Source organism: Meles meles, chromosome 19 (assembly GCF_922984935.1).
Source record: "Meles meles chromosome 19, mMelMel3.1 paternal haplotype, whole genome shotgun sequence".
NCBI lineage: Eukaryota > Metazoa > Chordata > Mammalia > Carnivora > Mustelidae > Meles > Meles meles.
This window is the reverse complement of record NC_060084.1, coordinates 27566632-27592987: the sequence shown is the minus strand read 5'-3', so window position 1 is coordinate 27592987 and position 26356 is coordinate 27566632. Positions and strand designations below refer to the sequence as shown.

At 53.5% G+C, this 26356-nt stretch overlaps 1 protein-coding gene and 1 non-coding gene across 4 annotated transcripts in view; both read left to right on the top strand.

The window, feature by feature from the left end:
- Positions 1 to 26356, top strand: part of GNAO1 (G protein subunit alpha o1) — a 165664-nt gene that overhangs the window by 111325 nt on the left and 27983 nt on the right. The gene's annotated exons all lie outside the window — the stretch shown is intronic.
- LOC123931927 lies at positions 14087 to 14195 on the top strand. The gene has a single exon (XR_006816348.1). It is a non-coding gene; the product is annotated as a U6 spliceosomal RNA (small nuclear RNA).

Here is a 26356-nt window from a genome sequence, read left to right as displayed (position 1 = left end):
TTTGAGAAGAGTAATTCTCGTGGAACTTAGAGCTCAGAGAAGAAAAACTAGCAACTAAGGACAGCAGCCAGACTGTGCTCTCACAATGGAAAGGATTGAAAGAAGCAGGTGCAGTGAATGGGGGGCTGCTTGAAGTCAGGGTGGAAACCACCTGGCTTCTGCCACGGCTCACCTCTGCCGGCTGCCCACCATGTGTCTCACTGTCTAAACGGCTTATATTCATCCCTGGATCCTTATGACACCCCCAAGAAGTTGGAACTACTGAGCAGATTGGGTAGCTAGGGCTTGGTGAGGTCCCACAGACAGTTAGTGGCAAAGCCCAGACCAAACCGTAGGGTTACTCCCCCTCCAGCTGTCTCACTGGATAAAATACTCACCTTCAGATTCCAGCTTTCTCATGTGTGAAATGGGATGATTCCCTGTTTGGCTTATCCCAGAGAAGCAAAAAGAATATCTTTTAGGGGCACCTGACAGGCTCAGTTGAGCATGCAACTCTTGATCTTGGGGTTGTGAGTTCAAGCACCAGATTGGGTGTGTAGAGATTACTTAAGTGTCAGAAAATCACCCTCCTGCTTTTGGCCTGGCAGCGCCTGACTGTAGGCTTCCCTGTGTTTTCCTGGACAGTTTCAGGGCTCCCAATGAACCACCAAGAAGAGGAGTTCTACCTAAGCCTCATTTTACAAATTAGGGTCTGACCATCTCCCACTAACTCATGGAGGTTCCCAGGCATCTTCAGTGTCCATTCCAGAAGCCCAGCCCCTGCCCCTACTGATTGTCCAGGGACCTAGTTCTCCCTGGCCCACTCACCGCCCAAGTGGCTCTGTTGCGGCTGAGCATGAGGCCACATCCCCCTGGACTGCCCAGTGCCCCGAAGTCAGCCTCTGCGGCCATAAGAGCCCAGGCCAGCTGATGCTGACTGAGATCGGACCGGCCAGTGCGGCAGTGCTGACGCTCTCAGTGCTCCAGGGAGCTGTGGGCCCCTGAGCAATACAGATGATGGAGGGTTTTCCATTTAGAGCCCCCGGGAGTATGACGGGACTGTGTAACACACTTCATGACGTCCACTGAGGTGACTCGGTTGTGCCTTTGAAGATCAAGGCTCTTCCAGAGAACGTGCAGTAGAGCCAATAGCACAGGTTTTGGGGATCAGGAAGATCTAAACGCGCTCCAGCACTAGCCTCCAGCTCGGAGTCCTCTTGGCCTCCATTTTCCTTGGCCTTGCTCTCGGTTGCTTATCCAGGGGAGGAAGAGGCCATAGCAGGCAGGACCGTGTTTCTGCTGACTCTCTAAGCACTTACCACAGAAGCAGGTGATTTTTTTCATTATTGCTTTGTGTGTTTCTGTGTGTAATGAGAGATTGGCAGTTTTTGGTTTGGGGGTTTTTGGTTTTTGGTTTTGGGGGGGTTTTGGGTTTTGTGTGGTTGGGGTTTTTTTTGTTTTTTTGGCTATTGTGATTTTTCTGTTTTGTTTTGGTGAGTTATTTTTAGCTAGACACCTGACTTAAACTTTTTTTACTGTGCGTTTCTTCCAAGTGGAACACAGCTCAGCCTTTGCACATGATTGAAGGGTTCAGCCCTTGACTTCAATAACTCACTTAAAACCCACAGCATGCAATGAGGTAGTATTATCATCCCCATTTTACAGAAGAAGACAGAGAGGCTAAGAAGGCCTGGTCTCCAAGGGCAGGTACGGTTCCCAGTGCTGCTGTCTGGAAGACGCGAGCTGTCTTCTCAGTGTGCTCAGAATCTGCTGCTTCTAGCCCCACTGACACCACACCACACCCGCCCCCGGCAGTCTGCAGTTCTCAGGGACACCGGGGCCAGCCCCAGCAGGCTGAGGTTCCCTGGGCCCCCGCTGCTTGGCATTGCGAACTGTGGCCTCTCCCACGGCGGTGGAGGAAAGGGGGTCCACCACCACCTGCTCCTGCCCCCACCGCCAAGCCCCGCTTCCCGCTTCCAGGCTAGTCTGCACTTGCCCCCACCTCCGTGCTAGGAGCTACCAGCTAAGCCACCATTGACCCTGTAGCCTTGAGCCAACCCCTTCCTCCCTCTGCCTGACTCCAAAGTAACTGCAGTGAAATCCTTCTGTTCTCTCTGTGGCTTCCCTTCTGGCTCTCCCACGGCCCTCCTGTGGCTTCCCACCACACCCAAAATAAAAGTCTACCTCCTTTCCGTGGTTAGCGGTGCCCTGCATGCTGGGGCATCCCACACCGGCTGCTGCTCAGAAAGGTCCTCGATCACAGCCCACCTGCCTGCTACCCGCCCCGCCGATGACCCTCACTGTGTGTATCCTTTCCTCCCCTAACCTGCGTCCTTAACTTTAGATGTACACCCTGCCCTGACATTTCCCTTTTCTTCCATGCCCCCAAATTATTAAAAACAACTGCTTCTAATTAATTGAGTGAATCATGGAAAAACACTTTTTTCCTATCTATAAATAATTCCACCTCAAATTTTTCTGGGAGAATAAAATGCTGTGGCCAGCGTCCATCCAGCACACACCCAGTGCATGTCATCTAGCTTCCCAGCTTTAGCTCATGGACCTCCCAGCGCCTTTTCTGGAACTCCCCCTAGCCTGAAACAGGACCACTGAGGGCCAATCAAGGTGAAATCCATGGAAAAGGGCCACAGGCATCATAAGGAGCCTTCAACTACTAATTCTGCCACTTCCGGACAGTTTCACATGACTTCAGCCCCACCTTTTGGGTGGCCAGCTCTGTGCTCTGGCCCATGGCTGGGGTGGGGTGCACCAAGAGAAGACACAGCTCCTTCCCCAAGAGGGAAGCACAGTCTTGCATTTCAGACTGACACAACGAAGCCCATTCAGCAGCTGACTGCGCTCCAGAGCCCAGGATAGGACCCCAGAAGAGAGCCAGGAATGAAAGCTGGAGCAGAGCCTTCCCAGAGCAGACACTCTCCACCGTCACGTCCTGGGGCATGGAATGTGCTTCGGGCATGCCTAAGGAACCCTCTCTCATGTTTACTGCAAGGTGCTGTACAGATGCCATCATTTTCTATAACACGGGCAAGGTTGGGAAGCCCAGCCTAGAGGCAGCAGAGCCGCAGTTGGCATCTTGGGTGGCAAGGCCTTGGGTGAAGCCTTCACCCTCTGGGGCCAGAGAGTCCTTCGTGATGGTAGAACTTGTTAAGTGCTTGCCTGCCGGTTGCAGCATTTCGGAGTGAGATGGTACCGGTGACCTCGGATATGATCACATTCAAAGAGAGGCAGAGATGTGGTGTGTGGGCTACCATTGACCCCCAGCCCTTGACTCTGGCAGTCCCTGCTTATCTGTCACAGTGCTGAGCCTTGCCTGACTCCTCTCAGGTAACCAGTGTCCCCGGAGAGCCAACAGCTCCATCAGAGTTGGTCCTCAAGTTGAAGACAGCTTCCCACCTCTGGTCAACCCAGTACAGCTCCCTTACGTTACAGAACACAGCAGTGGAAAGCAACCTGGAAGGCCTCAGCAGGGAGAATACCTCTTTACACCCCAAGTCTTCCAGCCCCCTGGTACAATGCTTTTTGACTCTTTACCTACCAAGTTCATTTGTTCAGCAAATGTTTCCTGAGCCCCTGCTGTGTGCCCAGCTCAGTGGTACATCCTAAATGCAGGGAGTCTGGTGTCGCAGGAGCTCTGGGTCCAGGTAAACACGTACCCTAGAAGGTGGTAAGAGCTACCCTCACTACCACCCTTATTCGGGGCTGGGGTGTGAGGCTGAGATCCCGCCACCCCAGACTTCAGTGAGCCCCTTGTCTCTGCCTCACTTGTTTCTCAGGGACCTGGCCCATCAGCTGGACAGCTGTGTTTTGTTCTCGCCTTGCTCGAGTCCTTGTCCCCAGTTCCAGTCTTGTCTCTAGGGATGACCAAGACCTGTGGCCATCCCAGGCAGGCAGAGCACTGGTCCCTCTTCGAGCTGGTCCTCTCGAGGTGTTCGTCATTTATTCGGCGGATCCAGGGAGAGACTAATTTTCTTTTTTTTTTTTTTTAAGATTTTATTTACTTATTTGACAGACATAGATCATAAGTAGTCAGAGAGACAGGCAGGGAGACAGGAGGAAGCAGGTTCCCCGCTGAGCAGAGAGCCCGGTGCAGGACTCAATCCCAGGACCCTGGAATCATGACCTGAGCCGAAGGCAGAGGCTTTAACCCACTGAGCCACCTAGGCGCCCCGAGACTAATTTTCTATTAATGAAAATGTGTTTCTTTACTGTTCAAAATAAGGGCTCTATTAGATGCACTGAACATAACATCACTTTTTTTTTTTTAATTTACATTAACTTTTTGGGACCTGAGCCCATGTGGACATAACCATAGAGTTAGGCTCAAAAGTTGGTCTACAAGTTCCTTCTCTCTCTCTCTTTTTGATGCTGGCAAACATTCTCCACTTTAGTGAAGTTCACGTTCTTTCTTCAGTTTTCATTTGCAAGACAGGTCTCCCCCACTACGCAAAAACAGAGCATTCTTATGAAACCTTTTGTAAGCAAAGACATAAAGCAAAGAAGCAATTACTATTAATTTATATGGGAAAATTTTTGAACATTTGCAGACCCCCAAAATAACCTTATTTTCAGGTGTTTCTGATACCTTGAAACGCATCTTGCTAACGGGTACACAAAATGAATGGCAATAGCACGGGCTCAGAGACACGTTCAAAGCTATGGCGGCTGAGATGCGGGCTGCAGTTTCCTGGGAAGGAGCCTGGTGGGGCTCACTCCTCAGGGTACGTGTGCCTCTGTCAGGGTTCCCTGCAAAAGAAATGCTGAATGCTGGTTTTGCCTTGCGCCTTTTTTGTTTGTTTGTTTCTTTTTTTTTTTTTAAGACTTTATTTATTTATTTGAGAGAGAGCATGAGAGAGGAGAAGGTCAGAGGGAGAAGCAGACTCCCTGTGGAGCAGAGAGCCCGATGCGGGACTCGATCCCAGGACTCTGGGACCATGACAAGAGCCGAAGGCAGTTGCCCAACCAACTGTTTCTATAAAAGTGAAAATCCTCCTTGGATGACTTCTGCTTAGAGAAAACAGGTGCTAACGTGGGTCTTTCGTAAGAGAGAAGTGGCATAACGTGAACTTTCGAAAAGCGGAGGATCCCTATGTTCCAAGCCAGACAGTCTCTTAAGAGGAATATCAGAGGGTTTGGAATTGAGAGGAGAGAGCCAACCCCTTCACCCTGCAAACGGCCCTGGCCCGGGCATGACTCAGGTGCAGAATCTCTCTGAGCGCCCATCTCTGAGCGCACACTGGTGCGTGTGCATTCCACACACAGATGTGGTTGTCATTGCTCAGCTGGCAGGGTGGCCCTGTGGAGGAGGCTGCCTCCCTCTGCTGGAGTGGGGCCAGCACACTTGCCTGCAGTTGCCCTGGAGATGTCCAGGACAGGTGGGGGTCAGCCGGCATCATATTTCCATTCATACCTGCGGCGTGTTGGCTCATCACCGGTCTGTCCCATAACCTCGCTTCCTTCCCCACATTTCCTGTTGAGCTGAGCAGTGACCTTGAGGGTAGGCTCTGGGTGGTCCTTTCTCTGCTTTCTTGCCCCACCATCAGCTCCTTGTGCTACTGGGCCTCCCAAGGACGAGGGGGTGGGACCTGGTATCCATCTCCACTTATGGCCTAGAAGTCATTCATTCCATAAGCAGCACCACGTGAATGAACTAAATGGGCAACAGGGCAAATGCAGCCCTACCCTCTTGGAGCTCACCATCCTTCCAGGAAGAGAAAGAGTCACTGAGGAAACAAGTATACATAATTACATGTTGTGATAAGTGCTATTCAAGAAAAGAAGACTGGCAAGGGGACAGCAAGGAGCACCTGCTTCAGAAGGGAAGGGTGTGGTCAGGAAGAGCTTTCTCTAGGAGTTATATTTAAACTGAGACCAGAAGCCCTTGCTCAGGCAGCACATATACTAAACTGAGACTGGAAGAAGAAACAAGGAGCCAGTCTTGCAGACTTGAGGTAGCAGGAAGAGCCGTGCAAAGGCCCTGAGGTGGAAATGAACTTGCACCTGTGTTGCAAAGCCTAGAAAGGGGGCAGGGTGACTGGCAGGTGGTAAGTGAGGGCAAGGGTGCCTCAGGATGAGGTTTAAGAGGAGGCAGGACCCAGATCCTGCACTGCTTTGTGGGTAGAGTTTGGAATGATGGAGAGAGAACCCCTGCTTCCAGCCCGAAGGAGAGCCCATTCTTGGAAGCTGTGTTAATTTGCTAAGCCTGCCTAAACAAAATGCCATAGACTGGGTGGCATGAACAATAGGACTTTATTTTCTCACAGTTCTGGAGGCTAAAAATCTGAGATTTTCGTGTCATCAGAGGTGATTTCCACTGAGTCCCCTCTCCCTGGCTTGTAGATGTCCGTCTTCTCCCTGTATCACATGGTCTCCCCTCTCTGTGTGTGTCCTAATCTCCTCCTAAGGACGCCAGTCGTAATAGATTCACTCCCAATCTGAAGACCTCACTTTAACTTAATTACCCCTTTAAAGAATGCCCCCCTCCACCGCCAAGTACAGTCACATTCTGAGGTACTGGGTGGTTAGGGCTTCAATATATGAATCCAGTGGGGAGGGGTACACCATTCAGCCCATAATGGGAGACTTCCCTGACGTGCTACTTGAGAGTAGTTTGGGGTTGTGGATCAGCATTTGTAAAATGCCTCAAGAGCCCGGAGGAAACCCATCCTAAGCAGCCTGCCCTCTCTTTGTCCAAGGAGATGATGAGCATGTTCAAGGGCGTCAAAGACTTCATGGCACCAAACTGAGACTTTCTTACCATGACTGCTTAGAATCCTTGAAAGAGAATTAGAAACCTTCCAGGTGTAACTCAGTGTCATAATATAGGGTCCCCAGTGGCCCACACTTTGGGGACTCTCCTTCAAGCACGCGGGACAGGGCAGCCAGTGGAGGCAGGAAAGCGAGTGACAGGCTGAGTGAGGAAGGGGCTGGGCCCCCAGATGAGTGGCCGGGTAAAAACTGACCCGGGACAGTGCTGTCGAAGCCAGCCAGCCTTGGCAGTGTTCCGTCCCAACCCCTAGCAGAGCCCCTTGCCTGGCAGAGAGGTCCGGAAGGTGTTACGATGAATTAAACCGAGGAAAAACCCTCAACAGACATCCCAGGAAAGCAGATCAGTGTGTTCAGCCTCCTGGGGAGCCGGGGAGTGTTAGGGGGAGCAGCTCACGCCAGCGGCTGGAGGATGGAGGTGCACACAGCCCGCAGATGGGCCTCACGTTACCCCCTGCCCCCGCCTTATGCTGAAGGTAAAAATAACTACAAGGGGAGAAATGTCCTAGAGAAATTACCTTGAAATTCGGAAAACATGACGCCTGGTTCCATCTAATTAAGATGACATTTTGCAAAGGGGGGGTTAGGGAGAGGCCTGGGTGGCATTTTAAATTGCAAGCTGATTGTGCAGCCTCTCTAATTTTGGTTCTGAACAAAGTTTCCAGTTGGAACAGAGGACCGACTTCAAAGGCATCGCCACCGCTGGCCAGGCAAAGGGAGTGAAAAGAGCAGCATGGGGCCTCTGGGCACAATGTGGCTGGGACTGGAGCAAAGGCTTGGGGCCGCAGGGGGCCGCAGCCCTCCGGAGCCTGCTGCGCCTTTTAGGGGATCAGTGGACCCGCTCCTGGGAGGAGAGCTAATTGAAGCAACGGCCTTGCCCTTGAAGAATGAGCTTTTGTCCAGCCTGGGCCATCTTAGGGGCACTTACTGGGCAGAGCTGTGGCCTGGGCTGGCTGTAGGCATCGCCCCACCCCAGTCTCCCCCTGTGCTATAGAAACAGGCCTGGTTCTTGTGTAATAGCCCCCAGCATCCTCTTGGGGAGGGGCCACTCCCTCCTGGGACGCCTCCCTGCCAGCCTCTAAGGCCCAAAAGGTGGACAAGTCCCGCCCCTTCCCTCCCAGACTCCTGGAAGAGGCAACCCCAGTCCCTTTCAACTTGGAAGGTGGAGGGTAGGCTCCTGAGTGTGAGGGCCCGGGGCCAGCTGGCCCAGGGAGCCACCCAAAGCGCAGGACACCGTCCTGCTCTCTGAACAGAGCCGCTCCAGGTAGGATGCACTGGCTTCCCTCAGAAGCTCCTCTGTGCCCCTCCTTCTGTGCACCCTGGGTTAGCTCACAAAGACGGCTTAACCAGGCCAACTTCCGGTTCTGTAACTCTCTCACATGCCAGTACCCATCTCCATGCACACACGCACACCCACACGGCATGCTTTAAGCCGTGCCTGGTTCCCAGAGCATGCCCATCCAGACCCTCGGTTCTCACGCACCCTGGATGAGAACACAGCGTGGGGAACACCACCATTTATAGTTGAGGAAACTAAGTCACGGAGTTGAAATGATGGGCCCTCGGAGGCCAGATCCTGGCATTTTCCACAAATCCAGCAACCTCATGCCCCTACCTCCCACTTGCTTCCCCTGACTTGTCCCCCGCCCTCCTGATCACCCACCGAAGTCTCTGTGCCATCCGTTCCCTCCGCTCTACATGTCCCTGTCTGCAAAGGTCGTTACCCAATTCCTTCGAACGGAGGGCGGCAGGATGGTGAGGAGGCTGAGAGGCAGGGGGTAATGGAATGAGCTCCAGTAGGGCAGCCTTGGTTCCAAAATGTGGGAGCCATGGAGGGTTGGGTGTGAGTAAATGCTTTCTTGACAGTAGATTAAAGACAGAGCCTGGAGGCCAGTAGACTGGCTGGGCTAGACCCCTGCTGTCATCCACAGACGAGAGGCAAGAGTGACCTTGCAGGGAGATGGGAAAGGTCTGAGTTCAGACCTTTCTCAGGGCAAATGACAGTTCTTGGGAATCAGACTGGCTAGAGGGACAGAACAAGGGAAGAGAATGGAGCTTGCTTTGGGGTCTCCGGTTTGCGTGACTGGAAGCACAGAATTACCATTGCACAAGGGCCATGTGTCCCCGTGGAGTGGCGCAGGCATTCCTGGGCCATTCCTACAGACCAAAGGCTTTCATTGGAGGGTTTTTATGTATTAAATTAACACAGAGACCTCTGATTTCATGGATGTTATTGTTTAGGATAAGCTGATTATTTTAAAATGAGTCCATTCGAGGTCATTTTTAAAAATTAAGGAAATAGCCACGGTCATGTGCTACTTTGGCAGCAATCACAGGACTGAGACGGGAAGGAAGGCAGTGATGGAGACAGTGGCCCAGGAAGCCAGGTGCAGGGGAGAGGGTGGGATAGACCGGGGACATGTGGAGCCAAGTGGAGGAGCCAGTGAACCCACCAGAGGTCAGGTGGAGCCACTCGGCAGCCCCCCGCACAGAGGAGGATCCGCTGACATCCCACCCAGGGAGGAGGCGGCTTACAAAAGCAAGAAGGTGATTGATGAGCCCTCAGCAACTTAAATGTTGGTTGGAGGGACAGAGGCCCACACAGAAGACAGCCCACAGTGGACTCACATGACCTAGAAGACAGCATCTTGACCAGGAAGTAGCATCTACAGGGCCCAGCATCCCAAGAGAAGAGAAGTGAGCAGACAGCAGCAGGGGATGGGGAGGGCACTGAACGCCCCCGCCGGAGGTAGGCAGGGAGGTGGCAGGACAAACGGAGGAAGCAGGGAGGACGGAGGCTTGCAGGGGGCATTGGTGTCAGGGATGGGCTTAGGATAGGAGGCCAGAGCATAGTGTAGGTGGAAGCAAGAGGGAGAAAGAAGGCCCCTAGGGAGGAATGGTGGGGGAGGGGGTCGGAGGGTCAACAGAAGTGGAGTCAGGACCACACTGCCCATCCCCACTTTTTCAGAAGGTCAAGTCTTAATGTGGAATGAAACCCACAATTGTTTTCCTTTTGGGGGTTTTGCTGAAGTTAATTTGGTGGCTAGGTGAGGGCTCAGAGGCTTGTTAAGGGGCAATTCTCGATTTGGATTCGGTGGCTCCCTGGAAGGAGTGGTTCTCCCCTGGCCCCCATCAGCATGCCAAGAGAAATGTCCTACAGCCCCTGCTTGGGGGGCACCCACCTCATTGGAGGGGAAGTGCCCACTTAGCCATAGGCTGCTGGAGACAGGTGGGCAGGATGGGTGTCCCTTCCTCCTTCCTTCTGTCTTCCCTGCTGGCCTTGGTGCTGGGAAGTTACCTTCGCACTCCCCTTTAAGAGGACATTGGCAGCTAGGAGACCCAAAGTACCCACGACAACAAAGCTCCTTAGCAGGCCCGAGGCCCTGGTTCTCCTGCATCTGTGTCTGAGCAGTTTGGGCGTCATCTCAACAAAGTTGAGGCCACAAGTTGGCTGGTGGGGGTGGGAAGACGGGGGCGTCCGTCAGGACAGAAAAGCAGGTGCCCCGTCCCTTCCAGTGAGAATGCCGCACGCTCCTTGGAACCTGCAACCACCAGTGAGACCATTCCCTTGCGGAACCAAAACCAGGGAACAAGGAGGGAGGCTGAGACCAAGAAGGAAACAGGAAGTCTGTGGCCGAGGAGATCTAGAGCCCACGGCGTGCCCACTCCCACCCTCTGCTGTCCCCAGGAGGCAGTCACGCTCCCAAGAAGTCTGGGTGGTCCTCCAAGCCCCACAGAACCCCAACCCAAGGCCCTGCTGGTGGGAAAGAGTCAAAGCCAGGCAGAATGGGGGGATGTTCCCAGCCTGCTGCCTAGGGCCCAGAGCCAGATTCATTGCTCCATTCTGAGTCCCAAGGACACACCGGCCGGGTGCTTGCTTTATGCTGCTCGCTGCGGGAAGCTGCTTCCCAAGTGGAGGAAGTGGGCAGACCTTCGCTAGCATGCTGGACGCACATGTTGATTTCTATCTCAGTAGTTCTTAACTTCAGAGCATATTAGAAAAAGATAAAAACTGGCACACTTGGGTGGCTCAGTCAGTTAAGCTTCCGACTCTTGATTTCAGCTCAGGTCATGGTCTCTAGGTCGTGAGATGGAGCCCCTCATCAGGCTACCGGCTCAGTGTGGAGTCTGCATGAGATTCTCTTGTTCTCTCTCTCTCTCTCATTCTCCCCACTGCCTCTCCCACTGCTTGCGAGCCTACACACGCACTCTGTCCTCTCTCTCTCTCTTCAAATACGTAAATAAAATCTTTTTTTAAAAAAACTAACCTATAGAGTATACTTCTGAATATATTATTGCTAGTGATACTACATTTCCTTTCTCTTAAAATAAATTTAAGTAGGTACAAGTCCAAAGAAAATCATGAAGTCAGTTGTGGCGCAGGTGGTATCCAAACCCAGCCGAATTTTCCCATCATTTTCGAGCACCTGCTGTGTGCCCTGCAGGGTTCTGCAGCTGCAATGGTGAACGAGAGTTATGCCTGTGGCAGGTATGTGAGTGGCTGAGGCCCAGGAGGTGCTGCTCCGGGGCCCCCTTTCCTGTTTGCAGGGGAGAGGAGTGGGATCCCAGATTTTTTGATATTCCAGAAAACAGGCCTCTGCCCTCTCCGGCTTCTTGAGAGGGCAGTCTGTTTCCTGTCCAGGAAGCAGGAGAGGAGGAACAGCAGCAGGACACAGAGACAGGGGCACCCCCGGTTCCCATCACAATCATCCCCGGCATTTCCCGGCTCAAACGCAGCAGAAGGTTCTTTCCTGCCCATCTGCTAGTCTAGGGCAGGTGCTCTGGGTGGGCGGCTCTCCTCCGCATGGTGATTCATGGGCCAGATCTCGCCGTCTTATGGCACTACCACCGCCCGGGACTTTGTCATCGCGTGCACTCAGGGGACACACTTACTTCTTGGGAGCCTTGGCCGACAGGCGACGCACTTATACTCCATCGACTCTACTTCAGTTCCAAGGCAGGGGGTGGCCTGCAGAAGGGTCTCTAACCCAGCAGCCAAGAGAGGGCTGAAACTAAGCCCACTTTCCCCTTGCCAGGCTGTGTAGCCTGGAGGAAAGAACTCCTTTTTCCTAACCCCTACAAAGGTGCTGGGGGGCTGGCTTCTACCCTGGCTGGGACCGGAGCAAAGGACGTGGGAAAGGAGAGAGAGGAGACAGAGGGACAGAAGAAAACAAGAGTGGTCTGGGAGGGGTGAGGAACCTGAGCCCGGGAAGCACCAGATGGCCTCCTTTGAGGCCCTGCCATTTCAGATTGTGAGGGCTGGCCTGAGCCCCTGCACACCTCGTCCCACGGAGGGTAGGAGGCTTCCACCGCCCACCCTCTTCTCAGTGAGCCCCGTGCAGCAGACTTGAGCCTCAGGCCCTGAGGCCCCTGACCACCCTCCCATGCCCAGGTCTGTGCAGCTAGGGCCTTGTCCTTACCCCATGCCCTTGATCACCCAGGGTCAATGTCAGGAAGATGAGGACAGCGGGGCTTCAAGGGAAGGGAGGCCATGTACCCTGGTCCCACACCTTGGAGAGAGCCTCTGATGTGGCACCCAGGATGGAGCAGCTCTCGTCCCCCTGGCCCCGAGCTGCCTTCAGACCCCACGGGGTGCCGCGCTCCATCCTCCCCTCACTGCTGCCCTCACGTGAGAGACAGCCCCCTTCACCCAATTCCCAGCCTCCCTGCCCCATGCTCCTGTCTCATGGCCGGGCACTGGGGGCCCGGGGAGCCGGTCTCCGGCCTGGTCCCACCGTGCCATCCGCCTCCTGCCGCCCCAGCGTGGCCCACTGGTGCGCTGCCCGGCCCAGCTGGGGCACAGCCACGGCTGCCACTCTGCCTCACCAGTATTTTGGTTGACGAGACTATTTGTCACCCTTGTTTTTCCCCACCTGTTGCCATCCCACCCGCCTCATGTGTAAACAGTGCCAGCATCAACACGCTAACGCTGGGTCCCGGAGTGGGCACCGCCTGGGAGCACTGGCCCCTTAGCGGTGGGGCCCAGGGAAGCCCAGGGTGGCTTCTTCCCCGACCCCCGCCCTCAAGGAGAAGCCGGGAGACCCAGGCTCCGGGACGGTGCCGCCTCCAGGCTTGCTGGGTGACCTCGGACAAGGCCCCACCTCCTTTACCCAGGCCTCAGTTGTGCCCCCAGAGAGTGACATGGGAAGCAGGGCTGCCCGAGCTCTGGAGCCAGAGAGCTGGTGTTCAAATCCCAGCCGCACCACCTGCCGGCTGAGTGACCTTGGGCCGTCTCACAGTCCATCCGACCTCTGGTTTGTCTCTTTATAAAAGGGCCAAACGGTAATACTTACGAACATTAAATGAACTAAAGTCCACGAGAGTGCTCGCTATATACTGGCTGCTGTGGTCGTGTCTCGGGGCCCCTCCTTGGCAGGCATGTCCGTGAGTGTGTCTCTGCGTAGGGGACCGTATTCCCAGCTCCAGTGCTCACCCTGGACAGCAGTAGCCTGGACTTGCTGATCCTCTGGACCCGGTTGGTTTGGCCTGCCCTGGGCCCTCACCCCAGAGGTTCCTCCTGAACCCCAGTGCTGGCAGCCTTCCACCACCACTGGCAAAACCTCTCAATTCTCGATTTTCTAACCGAGAGTTATTGGCTGTGGCTCTGTGTCCCACCTCTCAGGCCGCGGGGGGGTGTGACTCAGTCACACTTACGCAGGTGGAGCCCTCATCAGTTCCCTCTTACCCTGCTCGGGGAGGCCCCCGCGCCCGGGGTAGGGAGTGCGTGCTGCCCTTCTGTGCAATGAGACGGTGCGAGTGCTGAGAGGAGATGGTGGACAGAGTCACTACATTTACTAACACGGCTTCGCCGAGTCAGAATGTGATTTCTTCCTCTCGGAAGCTCAAGAAGAAAGTCTCAGGCTGGCGCTAGTATCCCCTTAACACCTCTGAACTCCCCCTTGTTAACAAAGACAAAACGGCTTCAGGCGGAAAGCCTTCAGCAGGCAGCGGGATCTGCTGGGATCTAGCAGGGATCCTGCTAGAATTTAACGTTGGTGTCAGCTTTCGCTGTCGTCATTCTCATGGGTGTCTTCCATTTTCGAATACTTCACGCAGGCTTTTCACTGACTGTAAGGATATGAGGTTTATAAGGCACAAAGATGTGTCCAAGAAAATTAATAACTAGTAGTCATAGATGAAACAGGACTTTTGTAGAAGTTATGAAGATGCTAGGGGAGAATGAGAAGGAATGATCTGGTCTAGTGGTTCTCAAACTTTGTGGTTTGGGGATCCCTTTAAACTCTTAAAAAATTATGGAGGACCCCAATTTTCTTTTGTAGGCTACAGCTATCAAGTTTTATTGCATTGGAAATGAAAACCAAGAGTGCTCACTTCAGCAGCACCTACACCTAAAAATTGGAACGGTACAGGGAAGACTAGTATGGCCCCAGCACAAGGCTGACACGCAAATTTGGGAAGCATTCCACATTTTATTTTCTGCTTCTATCTTGTTTTGTTTTGTTTTTCCTTTGGGGAGGGGGTATTCCTAGAACAGCGCCTGGCACATAATAGGCGCTCAATAAACATTTGTTGTTTGTTGAAAAGAAATGAAAACCGATAAAAATTTTAAATCTTCCTTCATTTAAAAATAACTATGATAAACCTATTACACAGAAACCACATTTTTATGAAAAATTATTCTGATTTCTAAAAATGTAGTAAAAAGAACGTCATTGTTTTGTATTTTTGCAAATCTCTTCAATGGCTGGCTTCATAGAAGACAGCTTGCGTCTCATATGTGCTTCTGCATTCAGTCTGTCATGATTCGTTGTTTTGGTTGAAGAATAGGAATCAAATTTGGCCCCACATAAACACATATTTCAAAAACGAAGGAATGTTTTACTAGCCTTTTCAGATAATTCTTCTTTGAAACTTACCCGAACTGGACAAGTGGTGGTTTCTGAAAGGATGGTTGCAGTCTGAAACTATAGCAGGGACCCATCCCTGTGCTGTCACATCAGAATCCATCAGTCTCCTTGACAAATGTTGCTGGAACAATTGGGACATTACATACCAAAAAAAAAAAAAGAGTCTAACTACAGCCTTTCCACTTTTCACAAAAATTAACTTGAAATGGATCACAGGTAGATCTAAATGTTAAAGGCAGCACTATAAAACTCCTCAAAGGGAATATAGGAGGGAACCGAGATGAACTTGGATCCGATGATGACTTTTAGACACAACACCAAAGTCACAATCCATGAAAGAACTAGATAAACTGCTCTTCACAGAAATTTAAAACTGCTCTGTGAAGGCTGCCATCAAGAGAAGAAGAAGCAGCAGCAGGGACCAGGACAAAATATTTGCTAAAAGCATGTTTACCAGAAGACTGGTGTCGACGATAATCAAAGAACTCTTCAAACTCAACGGTAAGAAAAAAACCCAACTTAAAAATGGGCCAAAGATGGGGCACCTGGGTGGCTCAGTGGGTTAAGCCTCTGCCTTCGGCTCAGGTCATGATCTTGGGGTCCTGGGATCGAGCCCCGCATCGGGCTCCTTGCTCAGCAGGAAGCCTGCTTCTCTCTCTCTCTCTGCCTGCCTCTCTGCCTACTTTGGATCTTTCTCTGTCAGATAAATAAATAAAATCTTTAAAAAAAGAAAAAATGGGCCAAACTCCTAACAGACACACCGCGAAAGAAGATGTACAGATGGCAGAGAGCGTACGGCATCTCCACATCGTATGTCATCAGAGAAATGCAAATTAAAACAACAAGCTTACCACTACACACCTAGTAGAGTGGCCAGAATCTGGAACACTGGCCACTCCAAATACTGACGGGGACGTGGAGCCACAGGGCTCTCGCTCGTTGCTGGGGAAACAGCAAAATGGCGCCACACTTTGGAAGACAGTTTGGCAGTTTCTTATAAAATGAAACATACTCCTCCCATGGGATCCAGCCATCAGGCTCTTCCATATTGTCTGCAAAGATGTGAAAACTTTTGTCCACACAAAAACCTGCACGTGAGTGTTCATAGCAACTTTATTTATAACTGCCAAAGCTTGGAAGCAACCAGGATACCCTCCAGCAGGTGAGTGGAGAAGGAAACTGGTCCATTCACACGATGGAATACTATTCCACACTGGAAGGAAATGAGCTCTTAAGCCACAAGACGTGATGGAGGAAGCTTCGATGCACATATTACTAAGTGAAAGAAGCCGATCCGAACAGGCGGCCTACTGCATGATTCCAACTGTGCGATAGTCCGGAAAAGGCGAAACAATGGGGACGGTAAAAAGATCAGAGTGGTGCCATGGGTGGGGGAGGGCAAGGGGTGAATAGGCATAGCATGGAGGATTTTTAGGGCAGAGGAAATACTCTGTGCGATTCCATAATTCTGGATTCAGGGCATTATAAATTTGTCCAAATCCACAGAATGTACAATATCCAAGAGTGAACCCTGAGGTTAACTACAGACTTCGGGTGAGTGTGATGTATTCACGTAGGATCATCCTTGACAACAAATGGACCACTTTGGTTATATAGGAAACCTCTACCTTCCTCTCCGTTTTGTTATAAACCTAACCCTGCTCTTAAAAAGTAAAGTCTCTTGAAAACATCCATTGATCTGCTTTGCGCTTTGAATGGTTCTCTTAACCATGCATGATTTTTTTTTTAACCATGCATGATTTTTAACACCATTTGGGTCATTTGGAAAATGCTAGTTCTGAGTTACGCGGATCTTCCAAATGTTGACACGTTTCAGCACACAGGATTAAAAACTCATGTTTGTTAACATCGACACCCACCTCATCAGAAAAGCCTCCAGGTACTAGGAAGCTGTGAAGCTCATGATGGTAAACACAGGTTTTCCAAAATTCTTTCACTTGAAAGCTGGAATTTTTTTTTTTTCATTTTGGTGACAGATATGTTCATTGTTTTCCTTGAAATGATGGGCTCGCTTGGTTTGTTTTTAGAAAATGTCTTCCAGAGACCAGATCAGAATCACCACTGTCTGTCAGGCATTCTTTTAAATGAAAGTGGTGTCCCATGAAGAAAGGCACTATTTTCACTGGCAGCTCAGTCTTGCAAGTGCTTTTCCTCCAGAAAACCATCATCCTTCAGTTTGCAGAAGCGTTTTATGCATGCTTCCCATTTCATCCCACAGAATATGAAAAAGATGGGTATTCGGGGTAGAGATCGCTCTTTAGTTCATGATTTTTACTACTTCGTCAAGGACATTCTTAATTAAAAGTGGCATCTTCTGTGACCGGCCACGGGAATGCGTGGTAGCAGCTGGGACAGTCTTGTGTTCCTGCTTCCGGCTCAGGAGCTAGTGGTTTTATCTCCTGTGGCTTTTGCACCATCAGTGCAAGCTGTGATGCTATTTGAAAGGCCAAAAATAGCGCCTTAGCATCGTCCCAAACACAGTTGATCTTGTGGATCCCCACAGGGGTTTTGGAGACCCCCCAGGGGTGCAGCCCACACTTTCAGAACCACTGGTGTAGCCAATCCCGTCCTCGCGCCTTTGGGGACCCTGGAACCCTGAGAGGAGCTGAGGTTTGCCCAGGGTCCCTGAGCAGGTTGGAGGCAGGGCCACGTCTTCCGACACCTGAGGCACTGCTCCAGGCCATGTCCCTCAGATCCTGGAAGCAGGATGACACACTCCTTTTTGAACAAAGGCAGTATCTGATCAAGTTTATGGTGAACGAGTGCCTCCAGCGAGGGGACAAGGAGACAGGAAGGGGTATCTACGAATAAGTCTGGGGAGAGGCACCAGTCGGCCATACCTGCCCTCTTCCAGATTTGCTGGCCTTCTTCCAACCCCTGCCATGTGTGTGGTGGTCCCACTTCCATCTTCCCTCTTCCATAATTGTGTTGCTAATATCTCCCAAGCGAGGCGGCTCTAATTAAACCATCATCACTGCGTGTTCTGAAGACACGAGGTTGGCCATTATCACTTTTCTTTCCCTTTGACTGAGCTCTGTGTGGGTAATTTTATTCTGCCCTTGTTCATTTCTTAGAAATTCAGCCTCTCCAATTTTAGTTCTTTTCTCCTATCTTAGAACATTGTGCTCAGGAGAAAGGCGGCAGAGGGTGAGGGTATCACAGATTTGGGAATATCTGTCCCGTTCACCCTAAAGCTTATTTTTGGCTAAACAGTGCCTGCTTGGTGGTTCAGCTGTCCCCCGCACCTCTGTCTAGGAGAGACGCCCAGGAGGTAAAGCCTGGCAGGTTCTGGACCCGCCAAGGGGAGAAAGGCACCAAGAGAAAGTGGTTGCCGTGTCGGGCTGTCCCAAAGTGGGTGATGACGGGGCCTCTGGACCAGGGTGAGTCTTCACTTCATCCTCGAGGATTTGAGGTGATCGGAAGCCTCGGTGATGTAAACATACCATCGACTCCCCGCCGAGGGCCCTGGCAAGCCTCCGTCCTGCGTCCCCCCATCTCTGCCAGTCACCTGCATGGTCTTCCCATCTGTGCGCGGGCAGGCCTCCTCCACAGGTCTCACCCCACTCTGCACCGGCCTCAGCACCTCCCCACTCAGAAGCTGTGGACTGACTACCGCCCTTTACCTCCCGGGTCCCTCCCCAGCCTCGCACTGGACACCCTGCAGGAGTGGCCTTGGGAGACAGACGAAACAAAGCAGCGCCACCTGAGAGCGGCAGAGCTGGGGCCGGGAGGGGATGGACACTGAGAGGAGGGCAGGGGAGGCGGAGGGAGAGAACATCCCAGGCCCCGCACTCAGGGAGCATCAGCATTCGCTCTGTGGGACTCTGACTATCAGAGCTGTCCCAGCAGGGGACCGAGGCTGCCTCCAGCCTTCTCCCCATGGAGGTGCACGCGTTCACACTAACCTGATCAGGACAGATGCCCTACAAGATGCCGTCTGTGTGGGCGCCCCTTGGGCCACCTGTGCAGGCAAGGTGGCTCTTCCTAGTTTAATGTCTAAGGGTGACATGGACCTCCCAGCCTCAGGCCCAGCCAGTGGCCAGAGAGACACCTGACGTCCTCGAGGACACTCCCATTAGGGTCTCTGTCTTTCCCCTTTAATTCCCTCTCTGGACTGTGCCCTGCTTCCTGGGCGTGGCTGACCCGAGTGTCTGCCCCCGGACACACCTCTCTCACATTCCCCCACCCACCCCAGTTTCTCCACCAGGCCCAGCACTTACTCAGTGTCCTCCTCCCAGGAGTCAGATCGGTTAGTATGTCCAATGCCCCCACTGACTACAGGCCCGCGAGGTCCAGGTCCTGCTGGCTGGTGGGTCCCCGCCCCCAGCCTTGGGCTCAGCACAGGAAGACATCTGGCCAGCCTCTGGGGAAGAAACAATGGCTGGACTAGCCCCGACTCCTTCTGCCTCACTTGGGCCGGGGCCGGGGTGTAGGACCCCATGACCAGTCACAGGGGCTGACAGATGGTTTCAGAGAGGAAACATTGAGGTGTCGAGCGCTGGAACCGGTGAAGGGATCTCAGAGGACTCAGGCCACAGTTTCCACCATAAGCCCCAGCTCTTGAAGATGGATGGTGAGCCAGCAGAAAGAGCTGCTTCTGAGTAACTCGAAGATCCAAGGGTTTTGAGGCTGGAAAGAGTGTGATCCTTCAGAAAACCCCAGCCTTCTCCACCTCCACAGGAGGCAGCCTGGGCCAGAACAGAGAGGGTTGTCAGAAGGGCTTAGGACAAATCCCTGAAGACTGCAGGCCCCTGACAAAGATGGGGACCTGGGCACAGGGAGGGAAGGCCAAGGGGGCAGTTCTCCCCTGCTGTGTTTGGGGCACCATCTAACGAGCTGGGGAGATTTAGGCGGTATGTTCTTTTTTGCCAAACGCGAAAGTTCTTGAGGCCAGGACTACACTCGTTAGTGGGCGTGTAAATGAGTAAATGGGTAGATGAATGGGTGGGTGGCTAGCTAGGTCAAGGCAGAGTGAAAGGAAAGGGCATGACAATGAGTAATTAAGGGACCGACAGGTGCTGTTGTAGGATAGAAGAGAGGCAAAGGGACAGGTGGGTGGGTGTGGAAGTGAGTGGATGGATGAACGAGGGTAGCTGATGGGTAGATGATGTAATGGATGGGTGGATGGCTGAGGGGGTGGGTGGGTGATGTGTGATGGGCAGGCACCCTCTATAGGTAGTATAGGGATGTGTGGAAGGATGGATGGATGGGTGGATGGATGGATGGATAGGCAGATTTGATAAGAAGTGAGCTTAGAAACCACCAAATCCTTGGTTCAGCTTCAGAATCTTTCTGGGGACCCAGGAAGTTTCCCTTCCCTAGGGCAAGTGGTAGACCTATGACGTCCTCCAGCTTCCCCCAGAAACCCTGTGAACAGTGTGCAACTGACACAGGCCTTGCTGAAACCCGGAAGCCCAAGTGAAGAAAGCCCCAAGGGTATCTGGTCCTCAGCCACTACATGCATGTAGGGCCCCACTGTCACCACTCACAAACACACTTCACAAACGTCTCAGCTGCCCCTGGTGTGGCAGCCCCTCCCTGACGCTCACAGTTTGGGAGCCATCTGCCAGCCCAGGGCCAGAGGGGTGGGCCCCTGCCAGAGGGGTGAGGGTGTGGCCCCCTCTCCACCTGCAGTCCCAAGACCCTGCCACAGACAGGAAGCGAGGGCTCTCCCCTGGGTGTGCGTGTGAGAGAGAACACGACCGCCCTGCTGCCTCAGGGGTCCAGGCTTGGGTGGGCTGGGCCAACAGCTGCTGAGTGCCCAGCCCACCATTTTCCACCTGCCAGGACTGCAGTCAGAGGCCAGGCCTCCAGCAGCTGGGGTCTCTGTGCCTTTTCCCCTAGAGGAGCTGGGAGGACATCGCCGCAGCCTGAGAAAGGCAGAAACACCCACTGCGCCCGGCCCTGCCTGGCCCTGCCCTGCCTGGTCTTCTGCAGTCAGGCTGACCGTGGCGCTCCCACTCCCGTTGGCCTGTGTGCTCCTGCCCCCTGGCGGGGGCCCAGGTAACTGCAGCACACAGGGAGGGGTGGGGCGGGGCCAGGTGCTGGCTTTTCCCTGCCCCTGAAAGACTGGGTGCGTGCGTGTGCATGCGCGTGTACACCCGTGTGTTCACACTTCACTTAGCCTGGGAGATTAGAGATGGAGCAAAACTCTGAAAGATCCAAAGCAACTCCTCAAACGAAAGGGGTTATTATTATAATTACTGTGATTATTGTTATCAAGACGATCCTGCTTGCCTGAAAAGTCTTGTACAAAAGCGGGCTTATTTTATGTCAGCTTGTTGTTTGTGTCTGGGGGACTTCATCTTAGCTTATAATAACGAACATGTGCGGGGCTCTTTATGCTGCAAAGCTGCGTCATGTCCTTAGGCTGTTTTCATCTGCCCAGACAGCCCTGGGAGGGGGGGAACTAATCAGGGAACAGAGGCTCAGAGAGGTGCCGTGGGCACTCCCAGGTCGCAGGGCTAGAAAGCTGTGGAGCCAGGATGTAAACCCAGGTCACCCGACCGAGAAGTCCTGCTCACGTCCTCCCCACGCCCTTTGCATCTCATCTCTTGTGGGGATGAAGGGAGAGGCTCTCTGTCGCCCCGGAGCTCCAGCCCTTTTGCCGCTGTCTCTTGAAAAGTGCACGGTGCCCTGAAGAGAAAGGAAAGGTTTGGAAGAACCAAGGATTCAGTTAAAAGTGCAGTTAGCCGCCCTAGTTTCAGCTGATGAATACACCTGGGCACTTCCAAGCCCCCCGCAGCATCTGGCAGGTGAATGGAAGGATGGGTTGTTCCTTCCAGCCGCTCAGCTGGGCTGGTGCCGGCTGTCCTCGGTCAGCACCCCAGCGTGGCCCGGAAAAAATCAAGGGATTGACTCAAGTAACTAGAAAGCCAGAGGTGTATGCAGTTGCTTCTACAAATGTCCTGGGGCCATTTCGGTTAGTGGAGCTGCTTGTAGTCTAATTTAACAAATATGGATTCTTTGTCTATCCCAAACTGTTCACTGAGGCCAGCGGGATGATTGGCCGGGCCCAGACCATGTGACCCCTGCTGGAACCAGGGGACAGAGCCAGCCCCACCCGAACTGCTCAGGCCAGATCAGAGGAAGTGCTCTCTTTCAGGGAAGCTGGACTCTAGAACCAGAAGATGAGAGGATGGAAGGCATCTCAGTGGTGAGAAAATGGGATTGGGGGAGGGGGTACATCCTCACTACTGGCCCAGGAGGAGACCTGGATGGGAAGGTCAGGCCCAGTGTGAGCACCTTCCCCGGGATCCCTGAAAGCAGGCAGACAAAGGGACAAGGGACTCTGCTGGGTCTATTAATTGCTTGTTAAGCTTGGCACCAGCCTAGTTCCCTCTGCAGGGCCCCAGAGCAAACTGGCATGGTCCTTCCCTTCCAAGCCTGACCCTTCATACTGTTCCTTCTTACTTTCCACGGAGCTGGGCTAGGACCAGTGCATCCTCCACTCTGGCCTCAGGGACAAGTCCAGGGCTCTTGACTAGAGGATAGCCTCAGGCTATCCTCCTTATTAGCTGTGTGGTCTTGGGTAAGTTCCCGTGCCTCAGAGCCTCAGTCTCTCCGTCTGTTACACAGGATGGCTCCCTATAGAGTTACTGTGATGATTAAATTAGCTACAGATACTGTTGAAATCAACCAGATAAGAAGAGTCAGGGGACAAATAGGATGGAGTGAGAAATTGGGGCCAGGCCTGATATTTAAGTGCCAAAAACGCTTTTGTCCCATAAATGTCACTGAGCACCAGCTATGTGCAGGGCACGTTGTGAGACCTAGGGAACTGTGAGAAATCAGGAACCCGTCCCCGCCCTGAGGAACAGGCACACATAACACCACCAGCTGTGCCTGTGGCCAGTGTGCTGTCGGGATGAGCCCAGGCACAGATCAGCTGGCCAACAGAACACCCTGAGGTGGGATAACCCTGGTTTGCCTGGGCAGCAGAAAGAAGGGCTGTGTGTTTGGACCCCCATGAGAGTGGAAAGGTGTGAAGAGATTGGGACAGAGAGCTAGGCTGGCGCTGGAGGCCAAGGTAGTAAGTTTGGAATTTAGGTATGATAAGAAGCAATTAAAAGAGTTTAAACAGAGTTATTGTAACCATTAGGATTAGGTTTGACTGTGAATATCAGAGCCCTGAAAAATAATGATTTCAATAATAAATTTATTTTAAATTCTTTAAAAATATCCGGAAGGTTTGGGGGTGTCCACAGAGTTATCAAGGACCTAGGACTGTTTTCTACTCTCTAGGGTATGGACCTCTTCTTCATGGTCCAAATTGGCTGCTAGAACTCCAGCCATCACAACCAAGTTCCAGCTTCAGGAATGAAGAAGTGAGAGAAAAGGGTACAACCTGCCTTTCAAAAGGGTGCTCTACTTTGGTTGACTTCTCATTGGGTGGAACTTGTCACTTGGTCCCACCTAGCAGCAAGCAAAGTGAGGAAATGCAGTCTTTTATTTGGATGTCCGTGCGCTCAGTTCTTTTTCTAAGGAGAACTCATGTCACATTAACAGTCTCCTGCTGGCTGCCATGCGAGGAACAGACGAGAGAAAAGCAAGGGAGGGAGGGAGCCCTTGGGAAGGGGACTGAGGGCAGCCAGGAGAAAGATGGCGCTGGCTTGGCCCCAGGGACGTGTGTGAGAAGATGGGGAGAAGTGGTGTGACTGAACACAGCTTTGATGGAAAAACCAGCAGGACACCGGACCTGGAAGAGAAGCAGCAGAACCAAGGGCGATGCCTAGTCTGCATCTGGGCAGCTGAGCTAGTGGTGGTGCTGGACGCTGAGCTGGGGAAGATTGGGCAGAGACAGCAAGGGCAGCTGGGGGAGGGTGTGGGGCGCCTCTGGCACAGGATCCCCGTCCCCACCGCCACACCTCTGGGATGAGAGGAAGCCCGGAGGACAGCTCCAGCCCCTGGGCTGTCCCCTGGAGAATGCCCAGCAAGCCAGCTGTCCCAGCCTTCCCCACACTGTGCTGTCATCCTACTGGACCGCTGGGACACGGCGGGGAGGCGGGGGGTGGCGGACAAACAAGGGGGTCAAGAGTAGCCGTGGTTTATAAACCCAGGTCCAAGGGTGTCTTCCATCCTCACGCACATCCTGACTCCCTACTCACAGACCCGGTGGAAACCAGGAAGGTGGGGCCCAAAGGAGAAAGTTGGGAAAGCTCTGGCCAAGTTCACCACGGCACCGCCGGCCACACACAGGACAGGCAGCGGGCACGTGGAGAGCTGAGGAAGACCGAGGTTTCCCAAGGGCACCCAGGCACTTGAGAGCAGAGTCAGCATGTAGGCCCCTGATTCATAGGCCTGTTTTTAGCCCCAGGTGGAGGCAGCACCCCAGCTCACCCACCCCGCCTGAGTCACTGCCTGCTGAGGGCACCCATCACCCAGGCCCCAGGGCCAGCTTTCCAGGTCCGTGCCCCAGGGAGGCTCAGAGGCTGCAGAAACTCCTCTCCAGCATGGTTCAAAACCTGGAGGGCCAGCCTGTCTTGGTGGGCAGCCCTCCGTGTCAGCTATGGATGGATGGCTGAGCTCTCTGGGACGGGACCCCGAGGAAGCTGGATCAGGGCTGGCATTGTGGGCTTGGCTGGCTAGCCTCCAGGCCAGGTGTAGCTTCCTTCCCCGGGTAGACGACCACCAGAGCTTGTCCCTCTGCCTTCAGCAGTAGACAGGCCTCTGACGTGTACATAGCTACCTAGATGCTCAGCTCAGTTCTGGAAAGTCTCCACAGAAGGATTTGGCCCCACTTATCTTTTGTATAGAATCTGTTGTCAGCCATGGAGTGCCCAGATGCTAAACCTCATCTCCTTGGTGTCTCTCCTACCCAAGGAACAGCTGCAGATTTCTAGCAATTTCCCTCACTTTTTTTTTTTTTTTATTTATTTGACAGAGATCTCAAGTAGGCAGAGAGGCAGGCAGAGAGAGAGAGAGGAGGAAGCAGGCTCCCTGCGGAGCAGAGAGCCCCATTCGGAGCTCGATCCCAGGACCCTGGGATCATGACCTGAGCCGAAGGCAGAGGCTTAACCCACTGAGCCATGCAGGTACCCCAATTTCCCTCACTTCTTGGACCACCTGCTAGGGGTGAAGTCGTCTGTGTTTCCTCTAGCTCAGTCAGAGGACTGGGGGCTGGAAGGGCTTGAGGATAGAGGGATCAGCTAGTGATGAAGACCCAAGGCCAGAGGACCCCTGAGGTCAGGGATATGGCAGGCCTGGGGCATCCCACTCCCAAACCCCAGCCAGGGCTCAGCCCCACCCACCACAGGCTCCAGCCCGTGCATGCTGAACTGGGGGAACGGCAGCCGGAGGAGGGGACCCTGGAATGCCAACACCAACTGCCCAGCCAGGGTAGATGCCGCAAGCCCCACTCTGCCCTGCACCCACTCGGCCTATCTTGTCTGGGGCCGTGCCGCAGAGAGGATGGGGGGCTTGAACCCAGGACACTGGCCTGCTTCCTTCTGCTAGCTTCCTTCTTGGGGGCTTCCCCAGGAGCAGGACACTGGTCTTGGTGATACCGCGGACTCTAGGCACACATCCTCTTAGCCTGACCCTACTGAAAAATCCCATAGCTGACCCAGAGTAGGGCATGTGCCCGCCAGCCCCCTCGCAGCTTCCTTGCCTCAGCTTCCCACACCTGCCACCCTAGGCCCCTGACCAGCACTGGGAGCTGGCCTGGGCCCCGTGGGTCTGTGCGCATGTGAGCACGAAGGAGCCAGTGGGCAGCCACCCCCGCTCCTTGCCCTGCACTCCCAGCCTCTCCTCTTGCCTGGCCACTGGGACGTCCCCTGGGGGGCAGGCAGCAGCCACGAGGCAGACGTGTTCTTCTGAACCCTTGGGGGGCTTGTGCTGAGGGGCCACAGGGTGGGGTCAGGAGAGTGACCTGGGACAGGCCCTGTCATGGCAGAAACGTGGGAACACTCAGTAGGTAAGGTCTGCCCGGGGCTTGGGCTCCAATGGGCACCTTCTTGTCCTGGTTTGGGTTCCTCAAAAAGTTGACCTTGAGACAAGGAATTTATTGGGGAGGTCATTTCAGGAAGCACCAAGGGACAGGGTAGGTGACCCAGGAAAGGGAAGGGAAATGAAGGGAGTATGGATGTTCGTGCAGGGCAAGGGGCAGTAATTGGGGCTTGGGGCAGCCAGGGTCCTCTAAAAGCCTGGCAGATGCGTCTCAGAGTCGCCTCTCTAGGAGGGCAAGGAAGCCCGGCTGTGTGCCCACCCACTCCTGCCCATCCTGAACACTAAGTCCCAAACCGTGCAGCCTGCCACACGGCGGGAGCAGAGGGCCCGTGAGGCCTGGCCGGGAAGCTGGCCCTCTGCAGGGACCCTCTGAGGCAAGTGCGGCAAGTGCCCAGGTATGAGTGGGGCACACCAGCTCCTGCTCCCATCTTGATGTTAAAAGCAGCAGTTCTCTCCAATGGAGCGCAGAGCCTGTGGTTAGCACCTGTTGCCCTTGGCGTGGACCCTGCGTCAGGCACCATTGGCCCTCACAGGTGCGACCGGGCAGCTGCTCTCAGAACTTGTGGGTCTGATCCCAGAGGCTGGCCCTTGAGTTCTGGCTCTCAGAACTTGTGTGGCCTTGATCCCAGAAGCAGAGCCTCCTGATGCCAACTCCCAGCTCTGGCTGAGCATAGGTGAGTGCCTTCCTTTCTCTGGCCCTTGGTTTCCCAACCTGTAAAATGGGGACAGTAACACAGCGACTACTGTACTAGTTAGTG